Source organism: Canis lupus, chromosome 15, assembly GCF_011100685.1.
Source record: "Canis lupus familiaris isolate Mischka breed German Shepherd chromosome 15, alternate assembly UU_Cfam_GSD_1.0, whole genome shotgun sequence".
NCBI classification, from domain to species: domain Eukaryota; kingdom Metazoa; phylum Chordata; class Mammalia; order Carnivora; family Canidae; genus Canis; species Canis lupus.
In genome coordinates, this window is record NC_049236.1 from 55,965,177 (window position 1) to 55,986,431 (window position 21,255).

At 40.0% G+C, this 21,255-nt stretch overlaps 1 long non-coding RNA gene across 1 annotated transcript; it reads left to right on the forward strand.

The window, feature by feature from the left end:
• Positions 1-1,668: 1,668 nt before the first annotated feature.
• Positions 1,669-16,594, forward strand: LOC119867837. The gene is made up of 4 exons (XR_005370016.1): positions 1,669-1,733; positions 2,188-2,283; positions 15,523-15,664; positions 16,455-16,594. It is a non-coding gene; the product is annotated as an uncharacterized LOC119867837 (long non-coding RNA).
• The last annotated feature ends 4,661 nt before the right edge of the window (positions 16,595-21,255 follow it).

Genomic DNA, 21,255 nt, shown 5'->3' on the forward strand with positions numbered 1-21,255 from the left:
GAGGGGTAGAGTGAGAGAGAAGACTTTTAAGAAAATATTTGTCAGAATAACGTGTAATCAGTAATTTTACCATTTACTGCACATACTGCCCATCTTCCTGGTGACTACTCTCTACTGCTAGACCGTGCTTCCCAATGTGGGGTTTTTTTGTTTTTTTTTTTTAAGACACCATATCATTTTCGGTATGATACTGCTTTTTTTAAAGTCATATTACCATGTGACATTTATCCAGATTGTTTTGTTCATAGCAACCACTGAGACTAATAGTTTTTTGAAATGCATATGCTTTTTGTGATGTGCTGCAAATGAGAAAGTCACAAAGATTCAGATCACAAAATTCTACATAAAAACAATACAAGAAAAGGCCTCCTCTACCGAAGTGCTTTTACTTCCAACTCACTATCTGTAACAGCAGCAGAATAAAGGGAAATCTTTTCACTGAAATAAATACTGGAAAGCAAATTCACATTTTGAAAAATGTAAGTAAAAAAAGGGAATTGGTTTCATTTTCAAATTCTTGTTAAAGTGGCAAAAGTCTTTGAATTCGGGTCATTTTATATGATAAGGCAACTCTGAGAAAGTAATGAAGGCCTGCTCTATGGACTGAGGTCGAAGCCCTAATCCCCATTGCCATGCTATTTAGAGCTGGTACCTGTGGGACATAATTAGAGTTAAATGAGGTCATGAAAACTGGGCCCTCATGATGGGATTAGTGCCCTTATAAGAAGAGACGTGAGGGAGTTTGCTCTCTCCTCTCCCCCCAACCATGTGAGGACACAGAAAGAAGGCAGCCGATCTACAAGCCAAGAGTGTCCTCAACCAGAAACTGACCATGCTGGCAACTTGGTCTTGACCTTCTAGCCTCCGGAAATGTGAGAAATAAGTTCCTGCTGTTTAAGCCACCCAGCGTATGGTATTTTGTTACGGCAGTCCAAGCTGACTAAGCAGCATTCCACATATTTTTATTATCACCCAAAGTTTTTGAGTATGTTGAAATAAATGTGTGCATTGTTACAGAAATAAAGCTATTACTTTGAATGGAATCCATGGATGTTTTAAAAGAGGTCATAAGATTTTTTTTAAAAAAATTCTGGAATTATTTATGTAGATCTGGATAAAAAAGAAATAATCACGTACTGCTGGCTCCCTTGCTGAGGCCCATATGAGTTGTGCAAAACCTCCTCAAACTGAGCATACTGTTGAGGGCGAAGAGGAATCCCAATCTAAGGAGATTAATTCAAAATTCACTTGCTGTGCTGATTGACAAATAATTTCAATTTACATATAAGAAGTTTATCGTTTTTTCATTACCATGAACAATTGAAATCAAAATACCAACAGGATAAAACTGAACAATCAGGATAATTCCCCTTTAATCAGAAGGTATGAGATCCGTGCTGAGCCACTTACTGAGAGCAGCTTGGATTGATTCCTTAACTTTCTGGACTCCAGTGTCCTCATCCATAGGAACGGGAATGACAGTAATAGTACCTGCATCACTGAATTGTAGTGTGGATTTTAGAAAAGTGCCTGGCCTCCGGCAAACTCTCAACTAATGTTTAATGGCCTCGGAATATTGAATTCAGTTCATAAATAATGTTGGTCCAAAGGACTAAACATAGACTCCAAAAAGACTCCTCCCAAAATTAACAAATCTTTTTTTTTATTCAGACCCTACTGATTATTTGGTGTGCCTTTTACAAGAAAAAAATCACCTCTACTCCGTGAAAGCAGTAAGTTCCATGGCATCTTATGAGAATTTTTTATAACATACATTTATTCATACACAGTTTTGGATGAGACTGGAAAAAATTTAGAGGAAAACAATGTTTAATGTTCATATGTAATTAGTTTTGTCAGACTACAGAAATAATTGAAACACAATTTTTATACCAGTTTTATAAAATGATATAAATCTTCTTCCCAGGGGTCATACATCTGTTTTCATTACAGACTGAACATTTGTTTGTTTTATTTTTAATTCAGACAAATAAGATTTGATTTACTATTAAAAGTTTTTTTTTTTTCTTTTCTTCTTTTTTTAAGTTTTAATTGTTCTGTCAAGGTACCATTTTACAGTCTAACCACCTCACTTTCAAGAATTTCTGCCTTTTAAATGAGTATTTAGATTATTTGGGAATTATTCCTTTTGAACCTTTTGAGTGTTCTTTTTCTTCTTGGCTTCAGGTAATTTCCTGACGCAAGGTTGGTCCCATATTCAGATGAAGACTCTCGGGGATCCTCTGCAGATCTCTCAAATTCTCTGAAGCTCCCTCTTTTCAGGTACTCTGCCCTATAAATTTTTCTTTTCTTTCCTTTTCTTTTTCTTTTCTTTTCTTTTCTTTTTACTTAGATACAGCTGTCAGATAGCATTGTGTGAGTTAAAATATACAACATGTCAGGTTTAATGCATTTACCTAACTGCAGTATGATTTACCACTGTGGTGTTAGCTAATACCTCTCTCACATCATGACCCAGCAATGTTCATTCAGCATATCTCCCGCTCTTCCTCACCTTGACGAGAAACGCCCCTGGGTAGGGGCTCCAAGACTCGGAGAAAGGTGCACAGGTGAAAGGATAAAGTCAGTCCATATAACTTAAAGATCTCTTGCCCTTGGTAATTGATTTGTCATCTTCCCACTGCACATATCCCTTACTTACATACATGCATGCATATAACTTTCTTTGAGAAAAAAAAAAAAAAAACATGATTTTCAGTTTTTTATGACTTATTTCCCTGTCCAAGGCTCTTCTCTATCCTTTACAGCCTGGGAATAACACAAACTAAGGTTCCTATACCCTCACAATTCCAAGCCACCACCACCCAGATCCACTTGGTATCATAAGGGGCCTCTGTGCATATCAGAGAAGAAGCCAGTCCACGTTCCCATGCTCTGATCACCTCCCCCTCCTGTGTGCCCCGTGGCCTGCAGCGCAGGGGTGGACAGCTGGACTTCAGGTGACCTATGTGGGGAAGATGCCTGAGCTGTCATTAAAAGCAAGCTTAGGGTGTGCAAGCAAGCCCGTGTATTTGCACGGGGACACCTGTGGTCCCAGAGAGCCTGGCGTGGGTATAGGAGTGGGGGAGGCGGGAGAAAGGAAGCTCCTGGCTGGCAGATGTTCTGGCCCAGTGAGGCGGCGGTGGCTGGGGGCAGGGCACCCAGTGCAGGGGCTCCAGTCACCCAGCTCTAAGGGGGGTGGCGTCCCATTATGAAATTCTGCCTAAGGAAACAGATCAAAATGTATTCAACTGTTCAACTACTCCTAGTAAGAAACGGGTGCCCTCTGTGTTCAATATAAATTACTTGGAGGGACACCTGGATGGCTCAGTGGTTGAGCCTCTGCCTTTGGCTCAGGGCGTGATCCTGGGGTCCTGGGATCGCGTCCCCTGTCGGGCTCCTCACAGGGAGCCTGCTTCTCCCTCTGCCTGGGTCTCTGCCTCTCTCTGTGTCTCTCATGAATAAATAAATAAAATCTTTAAAAAATAAAAATAAATAAAAATAAAAATAAAAATAAAAATAAAAATAAAAATAAAAACAACTCCGAGACTTCAGCAGAAAAATTTCCTCCGCACTGGTCAAGTGGGTTTCTGGCAGACAGTGACTAAAATAAACAAGACGTGTCTGGGGAATAGATTACAAAGACACAAATGAAATAAAATGTGTGTCTTGAAAAACAAAGTATTGGAAATCCATTCCAACCAGGATTTGTTTATAAGAGTTACAGTGATGTCTGTCTGCAATGAACTGGTTCCCAAGTTCGAGTCCAGTGATTGGACTCAGACATCCAAGGGGATGTCCTCACAGAGAAGTGAGCCCCAAAGGGAGACTTTAGGCAACTGCAGGTGTCACAGGAAGGTAAAGCAATGCTGTCTGCCAAGGGGTTCCTTCAATTCATTTCACCGCAAACATTTGCTCAAACTTCACCAGCATGTGAATCTGTCATGTGGAAATAAAAGGAACTCTTCCAGAGACAAATCTGACCATATCCTGCCAAGATAATTCCTCACTAGGTTTGTTTATATGCGTTTGCAGCTGACTAAAAGGCAGTTTATTATTTCTTTCGGTGAGCAGAGCTTCTTTTGGAAAAACAATCTGAAAATGGTTTTTATAAATTAACAAGATCTTTTTATTGCCTTGGGTCAGCAACAGGCTTGAGAGGTTTGTTTATAAGTTTCTCTTACTACATTCTTAATAAAATTCTCAAACCAAACAGGAAGCTTAGCTTCATTAACCTGTGACAAAGGGAAAAGGGTCATATCTGAAGCAAACTTGGAAAACTTCCAAAATGCAATATAATTTTGCAACGTATTACAGTGACAGTAAAAGACGAAAACTGGGTTTGATTTAAAGCCACCACAGAACACAAACTTGTATTTCACATGGGAAACTCACTTCCTACCTTCCCAGGGAGAAATAGAGAGAAGGCAGGAATTTTCAAAGAGAAAAATGATCAGAAATTATCTTTAAACTCCAGCTGGACATACATATTGCTTGTGTCGGACATTAATTCCAGCTGAAGTTTAAATGGATCTTACCAGAAAATTGGTGACGTGGAGACATTAGAATGGAGTATAAAATATTATGCATTTGATTTGTGCAGGAATTTGGACTTGTCCTGAGATTGGAAAAGATACGCAACTTTAAAAAAGTACTAACAATTAGTGAGCAGGCCTCTTTGTACAGAGAAAAGACTACGTGAAGCAGTTAATCCTGAAGGGAAGTGATTATGTCAAACTGCTTAGGAAAAGAATCACGTGCTTGAAGGAATTAGGATTTGTTTAAGGGTCTAAGGTAGCAGTTGCTATGCTGAAATGAGACAAAATGTACAACGCGCTGAAAATTCTAGAACCAAACTCATCAGTGCCCTCCCCACTCTGTCAGCACCTTGACTCGTACCCAGAACTGCTCTTTTGGAAGGTAAAGCACACCAAGGAGGAACCTCAACTGCAAATATCACCCCCACCTATATCCTGACACCCCAAAACATGTCCCTTTCGCAGATAGAAGAACCTTCTGCCCCAGGAAAAAGCTACTCAGGAAAACTTGAAAGAGTAAATGCCTGCAAAATAAGAGTTCTTGCAAATTACTAGTTATTTCCAATAAAGTCTGGTTAGTAATTATCCTCTGTAGATTTGTCCTTCTTTTAAAAGCAGTAGCCTCAAAAAATAAAAATAAAAAATAAAAATAAAAGCAGTAGCCTCTCCAGTTAGCCCAGTGAGATGCTAGTAGAGGCAGCGTATGGGGAGTGTTCTCCTGGAGCAGCAGACAGCAGGGTTAGCCATGGCATCTTCCATCAGAAAGGTGACCCCAATGTGCAAGCCCTGGGGACCACTGGTTCCTACAGTCAAGCTGTGTGAGTTGGCAGGACCACTTGCATTTCAGCACAGCTAGGCAGGGACCCTTCCCGGGGACAGCTGGTGCCAGGAGGGCCCGCGGAAGAAGCCAAACAAGCTCTTATAAACATAGATGAAATTCTGAAAGCTGCAGGCTGTGACTTCACTAATGTAAAAACAACCGTTTTGCTGGCTGCCATGAATGACTTCAGTGCTGTCAAAATCTACAAACAGCTTTTCAAGAGTAGTTTTCCTACGACAGCTGCTCACCAGGTTGTTGCTTTGCCCAAAGGAGGCCATGTGGAGACCCACGCAGGGGCTGTCCAAGGATCTCTCACAACAGCATCGCTATAAGTGGGTTCAGCATTATTTACCTGGAATTAAAATAATGTTTTTAGGTTAGCAACTTAATTTTTACAGTTGATGTTGGAAAGTGTACAACTCACTAGTACATTGGAAGTTATTATGGAAATACCATATAATCAGGGGAATTAAGCATGAACTGAAGATCAGATGACGGGTCCAGGTCTCATGCACATTCATGTTACTGGATGCAGGAAAAGAGACACTCATTATATACTTAAATAAATAAAAGCAAAGAGAAATAACATGCAGAAGAGATGAGTTCCTGTTCCTGATAAATAATAAAGAGCACCCCTAATTCAATTAAAACCTATTAATTTAATGAGGTGAAATATTTAGTTCTCACACCAGCCATATAATTCTCTTTTCACTTGAATAAAATTTAAGTATTGAAGTTTGAATAGTAGAGGTAAAGGAGAAGAGACTGGACCAAAATTTCAATAGATAATATGTTTCTAACAGAAACAAAATAGACATGTAGATATAAATGAATGAATGAATGAATGAATGAATGAATGAAATAGTCTTCTGCTTCTGGCCAAAATGGAAGAACAGATCAGATTTATCCTCCTGCCTAGAGCAACCGAGAATACCAAATGAAATATTTGGAACAATGGCTTTAAGGCAATGACCATCAGACAGTGACGGACAGTGAGGTATTACTAAGAGGTAATAAATGACCCTGGAATTGTCGCAGGTTACTGCTTTAAGAGTTTCCAGACCCTGATGCAGGAAGGCCCAACCTGAGGGCAAGGTCTCCCTGAGTTGGAGAGATGCAAGTGAGACTCTGGGAAGATGACGGAGGCTAGAACTGGCAACACAGAGAGTTAAAGAAGCTGCCTGAAGAGAGAAATTTGCATATATGGTCCTTGTAAGTCCTCAGCCAAGTACTGGCCAGCACCTGCATGTAAGGAAACACTCTAAGGCCCGGGAAAGAACCACCTGGAAGAGTTACAGGGAACAGCACGCACTGCATTCACAGGACCTGGAATAGTGTCTGCTCCCACCACCCAGAGCACAACACTTCCTAATTCATGGGGCATCAGAGGGGATTTGCCTCAGTTGAGGGAAAAAAGTACCTTAGACTATATGCTCCTTTGATCCTACAAGACCCAAAAGAACCCAAATCCAGGCAGTAAAAAGTGTTAGATCAAGGTATGCATTTATTTATCAAAGTATGGATCGAAGTATGGATTTATTCATTTGTCAGTCTGATGAGTGAAAATATTCATCTTCATAGCTTAACTCCCTTCTTCTTTATCAAATCTTTAACCTGACATGACCCCCATGAATTACTGGTTCTTACTACACTCTACTGACAGCCCTCAACCTAACTCAGTCTGGTCGATATGATCTAAACCTCATGCCAACACACATATGCGTCAGGGGCCTGTCTGTAGGACCCCTACCCTCTCCTGTGAAAGAGAATTCAGAGTCCAATTACTAACATTTTCTTCTATGTCTCAAACAAAAGACAATCCAGTTGACCCTTGAACAACACAGGTTTGAACTGCCCAGATCCACTTATCAGTGGATTTTTTTTGTTTTTTGGGTTTTTTTTTTTTAAGTTTTTATTTATTCATGAGAGACACAGAGAGAGAGGCAGAGACACAAGCAGAGGGAGAAGCAGGCTCCATTCAGGGAGCCCAGTGTGGGACTCGATCCCATGATTCCAGGATCATGCCCTGGGCCGAAGGCAGATGCTCAACTGCTTGAGCCACCCAGGCTTCCCTCTGTGGATTTTTTAAATAAATACAATACAATGCTATAAATGCATTTTCCCTTCCTTATGAGTTTTTTTCCTCTAACTTATTTATTATATGAATTCAGTGTATAAAACATACAAAATATGCATTAATCATCAATGTTAATCAACTGTTCAGGCCATCGGTTAGATTTCCTGTCAATAGTAGGCTATAAGTAAAGTTTTGGGGTAATCAAAAGTTATACGTGGATTTTCAACTGCATGGGAGTTGGTATCACTAATCCCCGTGGTGTTCAGGGGTCAACTGAATATTAAAAGTTCACCTTAACTGGAATGAAGCTATGTGTTACCAGTGGGTTCAGAATAAAATAATACATAAGAATGCATCCTTCAGAAAATAAAATAACATATAAGAATACATCCTTCAGAGGGATTTGAATTCAAATGTCTTCTTATAAGTTACCTACTAATTTCAATCAGTTTCACCTTAAGCAAGATAAGTTAATTTTCCTTAATTTGTTTCCTCATCTGAAGAATGAAAAGGTTAATATATACTTTTAAAGGGGTTTTTCTGTGAGGCATAAGGGAGATAATAAAGGGAAAGTCATTATGGAAGCAATTAGTAAAGTTATGTGTTCCTAAATTAAGAGATCATCCAGTGTGTTCTAACTTTAAAAAATAAACTATAATCAATTTATACTGAAATTGCCTTCATTAAACTTTGAAGAATTCCAGAATAAAAAACAAAGGTGCTGGCAGGAAAATCAGCAATAAATTGTTGGCTTTATAACATTTTATTTCCCTTACAAACTTAAGGACAACCAACCAAATTACAAAGTTATGAAAAGTTATAAAGATCACTCCCAAAATTAAAATAAATAAATAAATAAATAAATAACCATTTGACACAAAGAAAAAAAAAACACTATCAGTGTGGTAGTGTTCTTGCCCCTGCTGTAACAAATTACCAGGAATTTAGTGGCTTCAAGGAACACAAATGTATTCTCTGATAGTTCTGGAGCTTAGCAATCTGAAAAAAAAAAAAAAAAAAAAATAGAGAAGGTTAAAATCAAGGTGTTGGCCAAACCGGCCTCCCTTGGATGGATGTTCAACAGTGAACAAACCAAAATCTTGGCCTTCATGGAGCTTTCATTCTGGCAGAGGGAGAAGAGCGGTCCAGGAACTCTTTTAGGATCACCAGCAAAGTATCTTTTGGTTGAAAAGTAGTGAGGTTCACACATTCTATATTACTCTACTATCAAGATCTGGAAAGTCTCCCTCTGCCTATGTCTCTGCCTCTCTCTGTGTGTCTCTCATGAATAAATAAATAAAATCTTTTTTTAAAAAATCTGGAAAATATTAAATTTATGACTTCCAAGGTAACCACCTGAAATAGACAAGAACTAGCTCAAAAATATTAGGACTTACTGTAAAAAATAAAATAACCCTACATCTGAAGAGGAGAGTTGTTGAATCCTCCCGTCAAGGGTAGAAGAGAACATTTGGAAATTTGAATGGATTCCAGAAGCAATTAGTAGTTGGCTGCAGATGAAACAGACCTCATTATGAGGAAGAGAAACTATTAGCGCCTTTTGTTTCCATTTTATGACTCAGTTTAAAGTACAAGAAGACTCCTAAGATCTAAAACAGAGGGTTTCATGTGATGGAGCAAAACTGGCCCCATTTTCCCACCAAATTTTACATTAATTTAAACAGGAAAACAGAGAATCCTATGTTACTTGAAATTCATACTTGGCTGATGTGAAATGGTTAACTGAAAAAAGGCAACTAAGGGAAAAAGAGGAGAGGCTGACTCAAACGCAGGATTAGCTTCTTGGTACAAAACAACTAGTTTATTATTATCCCTTTATATTTTCCAATAACCCTTGTCCTCTTTCTCTTAATAGCCTATCTCTCTCGAGCTTTCTCCTCTGATTTAGTGCTCCTTGATTATGGTTGTGGGTTGTTTGGGTTTTGTTTTTTTTTTTTTTATTTATCTTTATGAAATTATATAGAGAGTCATTAAGTAGTATCTTAGCTGTCTTCTGTGCTTCATCAAGAAACCAAAAAAGAATGTTCAAAGCATATCAAACTGCAAAAGTTCTAGAAAAAGTAATTCCCCTTTCAAGGCCTCAAGAAAACCTTCGGATAGGACGTATACAGAACACCTGGAATGGGCCACACCTGAAGGCGGCCTGTCAGCGGTCACTGGTGGACTCAACAGGTATCAGGGCTTAATCGGGGAATCAGGAAAGACCATAATGAGTAATATGGAGTGAGAGGTTCGTTTTAGGGATTGAAAACTGTGGGAGAAGCCGGGGAAAGAAAACTCCGGAGGGGGTGGGGGTAGCGGGAGAATCAGAGAAGCATCCCTGAGCAGGAAGGCCAGGGCGAGCTGGGGAAGAGGTCGTTGCCGGACCGCGGGCTCCGCACCTGCCCGCCGGCCCAAGGTGTGACAGGTGGGCTGGGTCCGAGGGGGAGGGCGGGGAACTGTCACTGCAGAGCTAGCAGCCACGCAGACCAGCCGGCGCTCAGCAAGGCAGGCGGCAAGCCCCGCGGACGCGCAGGAGGATGCCGCTGGCCCCGCGGCCTCGCCGCACACCCGCAGACGTCCCCGCGCCGCCAGGTGCGCGGCTGCAGGTGCAACAGGCCTGGCCCGCAGGAGCCGAGGCCGCCAGGTGCGCGGCTGCAGGTGCGCCAGGGCCGGGCCCGCAGGAGCCACAGGAGCCGAGGCCTCCAGGTGCGCGGCTGCAGGTGCAACAGGCCTGGCCCGCAGGAGCCACAGGAGCCGAGGCCGCCAGGTGCGCGGCTGCAGGTGCAACAGGCCTGGCCTGCAAGAACCGCAGGACCCGAGTCCACCGGGTGTGCGGCTGCAGGTGCAACAGGCCCGGGCCCGCAGGGGCCGCAGGAGCTGAGGCCGCCAGGTGTGGGACACCTGCGCCTGGAGAGAAGGCAAATTGCGCGGACTGGCGGCCACAGGCACGAGTAACGGTGGCACCTGGAACCTGGCACTAAACCTCCGGGGTCACCTCACGGCTTCCTCTACCTTCCAAACCTTGCACCCCTTTCTCGGGCGCCCAGGGAAACGCATGCGGGAAGCCGGAAAGGCGAAGCCAGGCCAGCGTCCCCTCATGTATATAATGCATTCGATTTTATTTCCCGAGTCTATTACACATAAATTCTTACACATAAGAATTATTCTACATAATTTATTATACATAAATTCTTATTTAATAACTCTCTTTCCTATCCTAATATCCCCCAAATCCTCCAAATTAATGCTTCTAGACGTTAGGACAGGTAAGAATCCCCTGGAATTTGCATTCCAATGCAGAAGCCCAGGATGGGCCCCAGGGTCTCCTTGCCTGGCAAGCCCCGTCTTTACACAATGGGATTGAACCCTGGGGCAGCCGTGTTCACATTGTGTGCCCTGGAGCCCCACCTTCCGCAGAGGTGCCTGACAGCCCACAGGGTGGTGGGAGAAGGTCACATTTGGCCTATGCATCGTTTTAGGCTGCTCCACTTTTATCTGTTTTATATACTGGAACTCATTTGAAATATACATGATTTCCCTGGTTTATTTTTTTTAAGCTTTTATTTTTTATTTATTTCAGAGAGAGAGCCTAAGTATGTGCAGGAGGGGTGCAGGGGGAGAAGCAGGTTCCCAGCTGAGCAGGGAGCCCAAAGTGGGGCTGGATCCCAGGACCCCAGGATCATGACCTGAGCCAAAGGCGGTTGCTTGACCAACCAAGCCACCCAGGTGCCCCAATTTCCCTGGTTTAAAAACAACAAAACCTAAAAATCATTGAATTTGAAGGATCCTGAAGCTAGCTGCAAAACTACCTCAGCATTGTTTTTGCAGAAAAAAATGAATACTCCATTCGGCTGATCTGCACTACATTATAAAACAAATTATAAAAACCGAATTTTCCTCAGTATGTTTAACTGCTGGATTAACAATAGATTGACCGACTTCCCATCGTAACCTTGAGCGGACCACTGAAGTTCTTAAGGACTTTATTTCTGTATCTATATTCAGTGCAATCCAACAGACATTCATGGAGGATGTTCCAGGTGCGCGTCCTCGGGTACAAAGGATGAAGTCACAGCTTCAGTCTTCGAAGAGATCTGCTTTCTGTTTGGAACAATAAAATGATTCACTGAAAAACACGAGAGTGAGAAGAGAACCATAGAAAGTACAACTGTTCAGGAGTTCAAGAGAGAAGTTGTCTCTCTTTGGGATGACCAGGTGCTCCCAGCTGACCAGGTGCCCAGGCAGCTAGCATCTCCAGGCAGGGGCTCCAGGAAGTGTCCCTGGCCCCCGGGGGGCACCTGCCCACCCGCAAAACGCAAGCAGTGGGCACGCTGGCACCCAGCGCCCTGGCTGCTTCCTCCCTTGCCCCCGCGCTGGATGAGCAGGCGCTAGTCGCCCCCCACACACACACAGGAGCGGGCGCTAGTCCCCACCAAGCCAGATGAGCGGGCGCTAGTCCCCTAGATGAGCAGGCGCTAGTCGCCCCCAGCCCCACTACTGGAGCGGGCGCTAGTCCCCACTAAACCAAATGAGCGGGCACTAGTCACACCAAGACAGATGAGCTGGCTCTAGTCCCCACCAAGCCAGTTGAGTGGGCCTAGTCCCCACAGCCACAGATGAGCGGGCGCTAGTCCCCACTAAACCAAAGGAGTGGGCACTAGTCACACCAAGACAGATGAGCTGGCTCAAGTCCCCACCAAGCCAGTTGAGTGGGCCTAGTCCCCACAGCCACAGATGAGCGGGCGCTAGTCCCCACCAAGCCAGATGAGTGGGCGCTAGTCCCCACCGAGCCAGATGAGCAGGTGCTAGTCCCCACCGCTGTAGATGAGCAGGTGCCAGCCCAAGGCATGACCTTCGGCAGCCTGCTGCCCCATGTGCTGCCACCCATCAGGGACAGCGGGCCTGCAGAAGTGCCCAAGCTCCCGGCCCAAGGACCGCAGGAGGCCAGCAGGCAGCCCTAGTACACTAACCAGCGGGAGGTGGGAATGGGAGCAGACTCAGGCAAAATTCTTGGCAGGCACCACCAAATCATATCTATGATTCTACTTCTGTGGCTCTGTGGCTTCATTGGCCCCCCTTTCTGATTCAAACTAGTTTCAGGTGATGGCTTTAAAATGCAGCCACATTCTGCAAATTAGAGCTTTATCATTATTTTGAAATTCTGAGCTGGAACAATTGAAGTAGATTTAAGATCTATTCACATTAAAAATGATTTTAATGTTACATCTCTGAAGGGAAAAAAAAGAGCTGCCTTAGGTACAGTGTCAACTGTTATAAATGCTTCACTTGAATGGTTTCCAAATGGCTCTAATTTTTAGAATCACGTAGTAGGTGAACAAGATTTCTCTTTGATGGGGACTATCAAGAAAAATGAAGAGATTGTTATCCAAAAATATTAATCAGAAATTAAATACAACCATTAAAAGCATAAAACTTAATATTAAAGTGTTATGTTCAGGGATCCCTGGGTGGCTCAGCAGTTTAGCTCCTGCCTTCAGCCCAGGGTGTGGTCCTGGAGTCCTGGGATCGAGTCCCACATCAGGCTCCCTGTGTGGAGCCTGCTTCTCCCTCTGCCTGTGTCTCTGTGTCTCTCATGAATAAATAAATAAAATCTTAAAAAAAAAAAAACTGAAGGATTTTATTTGAACATTTTAAGCACACTCAATATCTAATATTTACAAAGTATACAATTATATAAAGTAAATGTAATGGATCTTTTCACTGAACATGATACAAATGTCTCCAGATCCCCTCTGGTGTATTACACATTATAATTTCATGATTTTTTATACAGTCCATAATGTTAAAAAATAAAATGGCCATAAAAGACTATTTTTGGAGTAAAGGTTAGGAATGCATATTTCTTTGGGGTCAGAAAGACACAAAAGGATCTTGCAGCTCTAATTCCCTGTATCAAAATGGGCTGACAATATCATGAAGAATGTTGACGCTGAGAGCCCTAGGTGACGATGATTCTCCAACTCCACCTCTGTAATAAATTCATCCGAGGCAACTGAGAGTGAGCACCAGGGACTGCTTGTTCCTTCACATGATCAGTCTTCCTCTGAAAGATTCATTATCTTAGCTGAGTTCTTTAAAAGTTATAGATTCAAGGAACATCCGGTGGCTCAGTGGTTGAGCATCTGCCTTCGGTCCAGGTCATGATCCTGGGATCCTGAGATCGAGTCCCCCATGGCGATCCCCACAGGAAACCTGCTTCTCACTCTCACTGTGTCTCTCATGAATAAATAAATAAAATCTTTTTTAAAAATTATAGATTCAAAACGGCATCTTATGGAGATGCATTTGGCTGGGGGACTCCACACGATGCAGTAAAAAGGGCAGAAATTAAGGCAGGGAAGAGAAGTGGTGTGCTATTGCACGTCAGAGGGAAAGGAGGGCCTAGGAGAGGAGGGTAGAGGATGCTGGAGAAGAGACTAGTGGATTCTTGAGGCCCTTGGTGGACAAAATCTTATGGTGGTTGAAAGGATGATAAAATTGAATTAAGAGAAAAGGAAGAGCTGGTTTAAAGAGGAGAATGATGTTTTCGGATTCGGTCTTGTTGAATTAAGTCCCAGAGGGCCCACAGTATGAACCATTCAGTGAAAGATCAAAATAATGATTCAGAACAAGAGGAGAAACATCTTCAGCTATACACTGAAAAAAAAAAAGAGCAAATTGAGTCATTAGTAATAGTAATAGTAATAGTAATAGTAATAGTAATAGTAATAGTAATTCAGACAAGAATAATGCTGGTAATGGTTTTTGAGATTTGGAAAGTGTTGCCCTTGTTTTGTTGTCTTCCTTTGGACAAGCTTGTAATGCTATTGACTCCGCTCACCATACACCTCCCCTCAGGATCTCCTCCTATAGACAACATGTAGAAGCACTGAGCAATTTGTTGGACTGCAAGATAAAAAAATAAAAAACTTTTCATGCCTGAAATTTTTTCCATTTGTTGTACTCTCTTAAAATGATTTTTCCCTTTAAAGATAGCAAATATTCAGGGTAATAAATTAGCTCTGAACAAATAACATAGTACTTAAAAAAGACGTATTCCTAAATCTCTTTACAAAGTACTTCTGTCAAACATTGCCTCCACGAACTAAGAATTAAACGGTATGTTAGCTTTTGTGTTACAGACAAATGTAAAAATAATTCACTATCCTGCTGGACGTTAGTCATTGGGAAAAATGGTAAAATAAAATCTTAGGACAGTATGTTAAAGCTCTTGATCGCATTGCAAATGTGATAACTAAGTGTGAACAAAAGTCCAGCAATACTGAACTCTCTTCCTTCTCAATGTGTGATTATCATGGCACTGAGGGAAACGTCCTCCAATTTGCATCCTTGACCAGGATAAATGAGTACATTGAGGCAAAATATCATGATCCCTATCAAAGCCTTTTCTCTCTAGGGGCTTATACTGTCACTGAGAAAAATTAATGTAAATTCCTCATAAATTGCAGACACATTACATGTTTCATGAAGCATAAAAGAAGCAAGAAATACCTTTTTTTTGTTGAAATTGTAGCCTGATCATTACAACCTTCTTTTTCATGTATTATGCTATTCAAACGGATAATTACACTTTCTTTGTAAAAAAAAAAGAAATATGGAACAAGACAAAATAAATTACCTTCTGTTACTGTGTAATAGTTTTGCTATTTTCAACTATTGAAGTAGGTCACAGAGCTGGGGGGAAATGGAAGAGGAAGCTGGTAACTGATCAATTTAGTAATCTATTGATTATTTAATCAATTTGATTTTGTTCAGTACATGATTAGTCACCAGAAAAATTAAATCAAAATATAAAATTCTTCTGTAGTTTTACACTTAGGAGAAAACTGGGAGGGGGATGTCATTTTTTTTTGGTCATTTTATTTTTTATTTACTTACAACTTACACATAACAAGTTGCACAGATTTTAAGTTTGCTGAATTGTGAGAAATGTATCCACACATTAACGAAATGTATACAGATATAACTATGCTCAAGGGGGCTTCACATTTAGTTCAGTGCTCTGTTACTATTATTTTCTTGAAATTCTCAATAACTTTATCTTTGAACTTGTGTTTCGTAAGTGGCATCTGATTGGACAAAGGAGTAATGGTGTGCATCTGCTGTTCCTTGTTGCCCCATTCACACGTGGGCTCTACATGCTCCAGGAGGACACAATTCCAGAGGAGAAATGATGAGGGAGGCTTCAGTGAGACTCAGCGTGAGGTAAGCAGGTTACCTCTAGGAATGAGTAAGCATGGGCACCACGAGCCTCAGAAGTCACACTTTCCATTCCAATCAGAACTTGCTTCAAACACAGAAGGAAAGCAATGGGGTTCTAAGAAACACTAATGACCAAGGAGCCCTATCATGTCCTTTGCTAGTTGTGTTACTTCCCTGTATTGGTCGATCACTGATCCTGTAAATGGTGCTATAAAAGGAAAGGAAGGATAGGCCAGAGTGTGACCCATAGTCCCTTTACCCTTCAGACTCTACTCATCGTTAAACAGAAGGAACAGAGCATTGGTACAATGCTCACATAGCAGGCTGTGAAATAGAAACAGTTCTATGAGTTTTGTGCAGCACTTTCACTGTTTGGATAAGAACGAAATACATGTGTATGCATGAGCCACAAAGCACCAGTTGTGTAATTTCAGTTATTCCTCATACAAGATGAACGTTCTTACATCTGCATTTAAAACTAGCATGGCACATTATAAGGATGAACAATGAATTGTAATATTTAATATTAAATTTAAATATAACAATTTTAATTTTTAATTTTTCTTTGTTGAGAACCCCATGGAATAACAAATTAAAAGTGCCATGAAAATTCAAAAGACTTTGGAAGAAGAAAAAGCTTTATATCTTAGTACCTTTAGATACTGTTTTCCGGCTTCATGAACAATGGGCCCCCATTTTCACTTTGTGCTGGGCTATTCAACTGATGTGGCCAACCCTGCTGTATATAAATGGAATCTTACAATGTAGCTTCCTTGTGTCTTTTTCTTTTTAGCTCAACATAAGCTTTTATGAGATTCATCCATGTTGTTATGTGTGGCAGCAGCTCATTTCTTCCTATGGTTGAGCAGCATTTCACTGTGTGACTACCATTCCTCTGTTGACGGACGTTTGTATTATGTCAAGTGTAGAGCTGTTAAGAATAAAGGTGCCATGAACATGCTTGTATAGGTCTTTTGTGAATATATGTTTAATTTCTCCTAGGTAATAATGGGGAGTAAAGTTCCTGGATCATAAAAAAAATTGTGACAGATACAGAAGAAAAGCATTGGATAAAATAGTAAAAATGATGGTTTATACTCCTTCCTATCATTCTGATTTTTAAAACATTAGCATCTTTCCTTATTTGCTTCAGATCCCTCTGTTAAGGAATAAAATATTTGAAACAACTAAGATTCCATCCCAGGGAATTGCCCATCATTGCCAGATGTAACAGGAAACTGAAGTTCGATTATATCATTCCAAGCACATTTTATGCAAGTGTATATCCATAAACTATGTGTAAATTTTTAAATGCTATAGGATTTACACAGAAATTATATCACATTTACTGTATCATTCTGCAGTTTGCTTTATTTCAGACATTAATGAGATTTAGCCATTTTGATAATTCTCTTTTACTTCTTTATTTCATCTTTTCCTTCAGCTAAACCCTCCATGGTAAGACTAAACCAGAGCTTGCTTGTTCATTTCTCTACTGACAGGCAATTTGGCTGATCCCACACTTACCATTTTTACTATTACCAGCAACATTGAAATAAACACCCTTGCCCTTGTCACTTTACCCATGTATGAGAATTAATATGTAGATGTGTATTGCTGATTTGCAGGGTATGTGCACTCTGACTTTATTGAAAATCATAAAAGTATCTCCAGAATGGTTGTGCTAATTTACATTATTTCTACAAGCAAGAGTTCTCACTCACCTCATATTCTCACCAACAGGTGATATAATCGGACTTTAAATTTTTGCTGATTATGGGTGCATTCCTCAAATTACTGAGAGTTTGACTATCTTTATATATGGCTATGGACCACATATGTTTCCTCTTGTGAATTATCTATTCATATTTTAGACCTATTTTGTTTTTATTTTTAGTGTTTTTCCAATTTACTTGTATCTGTTTTTCTATTCTACACTCAAAAACTTCTGTTAGCTATGGATGATAATTTAATCTTCCAGTAAAGGTTCTTAATTTTGTTTATGGTCTGTTGTTGAGTCATACAGAAATTTTTAATTTTACTATAGTCGAAAATTTCCAACTTTCTTGATGATTTGTTCTTAATTTGCCTTAAGAAACCTTTTCCTATCCTAATGTAATATACTCTTCTGTATTTCCTTTCAAAAGTTTTAAGATTTAGATTTTTACAAGCTAGATCTATAATCTACCAGAACATTATTAATTTATTTTATGGAGAGTGTGAGGTTGGTATCTTATCCTATTTTTTCTCATCTGGTTAACAATTGTCCACTCCATTTAATAGTCTTTTTCCACCAACAGTCTACAATGCCACCTCTGTTATATTCCAAGTTTCTGTGCATGTGTATGTGAAAGGGTGTGTGTAGGTATGTGGATGTGTGTGTACATGCATGCATGTATGGAGTCTATTTGCATCTCCCAATATCAACACCATGTTGATTTAATCACCATTATTTTATAAAAAGTCTTGGAATCTGGTAGGACAAATGAGTCTTTTCTAATAAGTTATTTCACATTTAGAATAGTTTCTTATTTAATAATTCCAAGGGGGGAATTTTGTAATTATACAATACTTTCTTTTGACTATATTAAATTTACTCTTTTGATGAGTGAATAAAGATGATGTGGTCTATATATACAATAAAATACTATTCAGCCATAAGAAGAATGAAATCTTGCCATTTGCAATGATATGGATGGAGCTAGAGTATATTACGCAATAAGTCAGAGAAAGACAAATGCCATATGATTTCACTCATGTGTGGAATTTAAGAAACAGAATGAATGAACAAAGGTAAAAAATAGAGAGAGACAAAGAAACAGACTCTTAACTACAGAGAAAAACTGATCGTCACCAGAGGAGAGGTGGGGACAGGTGAAATAGATGATGGGGACTTAAGAGTACACTTATGATGAGCACTGAGTAATGTAGAGAAATGTTGAATTACTGGGGCACCTGGATGGCTCAGTGGTTGTGCATCTGCCTTCAGCTCAGGTTGTAATCCCAGGGTCCTGGGATCGAGTCCCATATCTGGCTTCCTGCGGGAAGCCTTCTTTTCTCTCCCTCTGCCTATGTCTGTGTGTGTGTGTGTGTGTGTGTGTGTGTGTGTGTGTCTCATGAATAAATAAATAAAATCTTTTTTAAAAAAATGGGTTGCCTGGGTGGCTCAGTGGTTGAGTGTCTGCCTTCAGCTCAGGGCATGATCCCAGGATCCAGGATCAAGTCCCACATCGGGCTCCCTGCGAAGAGCCTGCTTCTCCCTCTGCCTGTGTCTCTGTCTCTCTCTCTCTCTCTTTCTCTATGTATCTCTCATGAATAAATAAATCTTTTTAAAAAACAAAAAGAAATTTTGAATTACTATATTGTACACTTGACATTAATATAACACTATATACCAACTATACTGGAACTAAAATAAAAAACTTAATAAAAAAATTAATAAAAATAAGTCGACTATTTTTCTAGGGCTAAACATGAAACCAGTTATTCTGTAACTCAGCCTTAAAACTCCTATTAGTAATATATGCTTCTGTCATAGAAAACCTTGTGACAAATAGAAACATACTCATGGAGTGCCTGGCCAGGTCAGTCAGAAGAGCAACTGACTCTTGATCTTGGGGTCATGAGTTCAAACCCTACCCTGGAGAGAGAGCTTACTTAAATAAATAAAAACTAGATAGAGATAGAGATAGAGATAGAGATAAAGATAGAGATAGAGATAGAGATGATAGAGATAGAGACAGAGATAGATACACATACTTGCAGGTCACTATGAAGTTTATGAAATATTTTGCAAAACATTATCTCATGATTTCCAATCAGGTCTGCAAAATAGATTTTTCCCCATTTTACAGTGAGAAATCTTCAGAACACTTAGGTTAATTGTCCAAGGTCACACAAATATGCCATTAATGAGCAGCAGACACAGGTATCTAACTCTGAATTATGACATTTCCAATGCATCCTACTGTCCTTTTAAAATGAGCATCCTGAGTCTACCACCACTTTTTTTATAAGTTCACTTTTCACATATACATCTCATGCTCTTCAATTATAATATTATGAAGCCAAGAAGACAGTGCTCAAAGAAGTTAATATAATGCCTTACATACAAAAAGGGCATAATAAACATTCATTGGTTAACTACACAGTATATAGAGACATATCTTATAAGCCATTGATTTTTATAAACAGCTTTATTTTAAAAAGAGATATTAGAGCATTCTGAGTCTGCGTTATTTGACATCTTAGTGGAAGTGATACAATGGAGATCTTGAAATAGAAAAAGAGAAAGAGTGTGGTGGGCATCTAGCTGACTTTGCCCATGTGTCCTTCAAGTACAGCAAATCAACTTCCTGGGCTCCAGTGGGCAGTCCTCAGGAAGAGAGATTTAGAGGTCAGCTGGCTAGAGCTAAACTGTATAGCAAAATGCCAAACGGTGATTTTATCCTGTAAGGTAACTGTATGGCATATAAAGTTATTGGTAGAAAAAAGAAGAGCAAAAAGTTCAAACAAACTTAGTCCTGATATGTTGTCATGTCCACATGCCATTCGTACTATTAGTTGTGTAATATTTATCTTTAAAATCAATTCATTTTAAAACTTGGCAATAATATATGTGACATTATAAGCATGCATGATTTTCGTAGTCTTTCTTACATATTAAAACAAACATGGAATTATAAAATAAAAATGGCCCTCAACTGTTCATCACTGGAATACACAACTGTGCTATAGTGAAAAGCTTTGTCTTGTCACTTATTAGATATGTGACCTATGCCAATGACCTAACGTCCCTATGCTTCAGATCCCTCATCTGCGAAATGGAGACAATACCTAGTGTTCAAAGGTGGTATGATGTTTACTTGCTTACAAAGCTGCAGGCCCAGCTCTTCCATGGAAGATGGTGGACCCTAGGCCCTAGGCCACCTTGTCTCACAGGTACAAGTGGAGAACACTCTCAACAGTGTAAATAACCCAAAACTGCAGGCCCAATGATGGGCACGTGGTAAGCACAAGCAAACATTCCCTCCTCCACACACACACTCACTCAGTTCCTTCAATTAAGGATTTAAGCATTAGGGCAAATGTTTACACATGTGTTCTCTAACTGGTCCCTGTAAATATCTGTTATTTTAAGTATTTGCTGTATATTTTAAAATGAAAATAATCGTAAAGGAAGGTTTACAAAAGAAGAAGCACTTACACAAAATATTTTTTCAATGCATTGCCCTTAAGTATATGTATAACTTGCCTTGTTTTGGCTTTACTTTTTATTTGTGGGAATGACATTCTGAAGCAGTTGTTGCATCCAAATGTATTTCCTTAATTTATCCAGTAGAGGAGCAATAGCTAGATCACTTTTATGGTACTATATCTATTTTAATTCTCAGTTCACTGAGAATTCCATAGATGGAGGATAATCCTTCATTATTAATGTTTAATCTGGGGGTACACGATAGAAGGAAACTCTCAGATTCTTGGATTTTAAGATCCTGTGAACTATTTTGTGTTATTTGAGAAAATATTAGCTGTTGAGTTAAAAGGCATGTGTATTTTTAAAATTTTGATATTCCCTAGTTGCTTTCCCAAAA